The sequence below is a fragment of the Pongo abelii genome, chromosome 5 (assembly GCF_028885655.2).
Source record: "Pongo abelii isolate AG06213 chromosome 5, NHGRI_mPonAbe1-v2.0_pri, whole genome shotgun sequence".
NCBI lineage: Eukaryota > Metazoa > Chordata > Mammalia > Primates > Hominidae > Pongo > Pongo abelii.
In genome coordinates, this window is record NC_071990.2 from 122998480 (window position 1) to 123001671 (window position 3192).

Here is a 3192-nt window from a genome sequence, read left to right on the forward strand (position 1 = left end):
GGGCTTTTAAGATATTTTTAATGAAATAGAAATTAGCCAATCCATCAGGTAAACACGGCAATCTGGAATGTATTTAGGTAAATTGGAGATGGAGATTAGTTCACAGGTCAGCAAAACACCATTAGTATTTTGGAGTTGTCTTGAGGAAATGGGTCTTTCAAAGCACTGATTGTGCAATGGCAGCTGAGTCACTTAGGAAATTATGAGCCTGAATCCTGTGAGATGCCATCAGGTCCAATAAATATTATGCTTTTCTTCTCCCATCTCTTTCAACACATCTGCATAATCTTGGTTTGAAGGTCATCCAGCTGTACTATGAGTAACCTTTGCTAATCTGTCCTATGAATAATTTTAGTTTTCCTCTTTTTAATTAATAATCCATGCAAAATTTTGGTTTTTTGTTCACTCTGGTTTACTGTATCATCTGATGAGGCAATGGTCACACAACTTACAATTTAAGAGTTTCAAATGGACCCGCAGCCCCGGAGTCAAAGCTGGTTCCCGGCCCAGTCCCTTCTGGCAGCAGCCTGCCTCCTCTTTCCTCTCAAGGACTTCCTGGCAGGTAGAGTGGCCACAGCCATCTCCAAGACGGAGGTTGCTCCCATCAAGCGGATCAAGCTGCTGCTGCAGGTGCAGCATGCCAGCAAGCAGATCACTGCAGATAAGCAATACAAGGGCATTATAGACCACATAGGTCTGTATTCTCAAGGAGCAGGGAGTCCTGTCCTTCTGGCGCAGTAACCTGGCCAATGTCATCAGATGCTTCCCCACCCAGGCTCTTAACTTTGCTTTCAAAGATAAATAAAAGCAGATCTTCCTGGGTGATGTGGACAAGAGGACCCAGTTTTGGCGCTACTTTGAAGGGAATCTGGCATCAGGCAGTGTTTCTGGGGCCACACCCTTGTGTTATGTGTACCCTCTTGATTTTGCCCGTCTAGCAGCCGATGTGGGTAAAGCTGGAGCTGAAAGGGAATTCCGAGGCCTCGGTGACTGCCTGGTTAAGATCTACAAATCTGATGGGATTAAGGGCCTGTACCAAGGCTTTCACGTGTCTGTGCAGGGTATTATCATCTACCGAGCTGCCTACTTCAGTATCTATGACACCGCAAAGGGAATGCTTCCAGATCCCAAGAACACTTACATCGTCATCAGCCGGATGATCACAAAGACTGTCACTGCCATTGCTGAGTTGACTTCCTATCCATTTGACACCATTGGCTGCCACATGATGATGCAGTCAGGGTGCAAAGGAACTGACATCATGTACACAGGCACGCTTGACTACTGATGGAAGAGTGCTGGAGAAAGATTGCTTGTGATGAAGGAAGCAAAGTGTTTTCCAAGGGTGCATGGTCCAATGTTCTCAGAGGCATGGGTGGTGCTTTTGTGCTTGTCTTGCATGATGAAATCAAGATGTACACATAAGTTACTTCCTAGGATTTTACCCCCTGTGAATAGGCATGTTGTATTATATAACATATCTTGAGCATTCTTGACAGATTCCTGACTGTCAATTTATCAGTGGCAACTATTTACTTGTTGAAAATGGGAAGCAATAATATTCATCTGACCAGTTTTCTCTTAAAGCCATTTCCATGATGATGAAGATGGGACTCAATTATATTTTTTATTTCAGTCACTCCTGATAAATAACAAATTTGGAGAAAGAAAAATACCTAAAATTAAAAAAAGTTTCAAAAAAAGAAAAAGAGAGAGAGAGAGTGGGTGTGTTGTCATTCATTCAATTATCCTGGCTGCTAAAATAAGCTAGGAGTAGCTATAAGTCATTGTAGTCAGGAAAATATCTTTTTCTTACAAGGGTATGAAATGGTTTACAGTATGATTTTTGAAGCATTAATAGTTGATAAGATTTATATAAATGGTATCATACACAGAAGGCAAATGTTTTAAAATATTTTTTAAGTGGGACTAATGTTGTAGTATGAGAAAAAGAGCCCAAAGTATTAGGCAAAAAAGAGTAAAATGTCTGCAGAATTGTTAACATAACAGTTCTCAGGCTACTTGGAAAATGCCTCTCACTTTAAAAAGTAGTTTATGACTAAATAGTCTTTTTTCTTTTTTTATTTTTTTAACTTAACTAGATTTTAGGTTGAGTTCTAGTACTGAATAAAATGACTCAGAAAGATCGGTTTCTTGTTTTATTTGATACATAAACCATAATACTGGCCTTTGATATTAGGCTTTAAGCCCTTCATCTAGACTCTGTCATATTGCTAACAGGCAAAAGGTTGATTCTTACACATGCCATCCGGTCAACAACCTGCCAAGCAACTACTAAATACCTGTTGTGCATACTGCATTAACACCTTGAAAATTGTGTGTAAAGGAAGTAAAAGACACTGTCCTATCTTTGAGGAATTGCTAAACTCTTTGGCATAAAATAATGAGTGGCTTTTATTGCCTCTTCTTCCTCCAACCAGCTCTTAAATACTGCTTATATTTACTTCATTTTTGCCAGCATCTTCTGTGAGCATTTGTATAATTTCCCACCAAGACCACTGCCCTGGGCTCCAATTACCACATGTAAGCTAGCGTGTCCAAAATTTCTGTTCTGGTCCCAAACCCTTGCTCAAACATCAGAGTTGCACTTTCTTTTGTTTTCTGGATAAATCCGTACACATCTACCAAAACTTCTTCAGAAACTGCAAGTTAATTTATATTTCCTATTATCTCCTCCACTTGGTATCTTCTGCCTTTTTTTTTTTTTTTCAGAGGGAGTCTCGCTCTGTCATCCAGGCTGGAGTGCAGTGGCACGATCTTGGCTCACTGCAACCTCCACCTCCCAGGTTCAAGCAATTCTCCTGTCTCAGCCTCCCGAGTAGCTGCAACTACAGGTGAGTGCCACCATGCCCAGCTAATTTTTGTATTTTTAGTAGAGACAGGGTTTCACCATATTGGTCAGGCTGGTCTCAAACTCCTGACCTCAAGTTATCTGCTCGCCTCGGCCTCCCAAAGTGCTGGGATTACAGGTGTAAGTCACTGTGCCCAGCCATCTTCTGCTCTTTAAAAGTCTGTTAGTGGCTCACAAAACCAGGGAATTTGGAATTCTCCTTCTCACTCACATCATCATTAAGATCTGCCCAGTCTCCCTCCAAATATCTCTCTATTAAAAAGTTCCAGAGCAGTTAAGTTTATGTTAACTGCTGGGGTAGCCTTACTTAACTGGTCTCT

General features: G+C 41.0%; 1 pseudogene; it reads left to right on the forward strand.

Annotated features, from left to right (window-relative positions):
• Positions 1-427: 427 nt before the first annotated feature.
• On the forward strand, positions 428-1646 carry LOC100440943 (ADP/ATP translocase 2-like; annotated as a pseudogene).
• The last annotated feature ends 1546 nt before the right edge of the window (positions 1647-3192 follow it).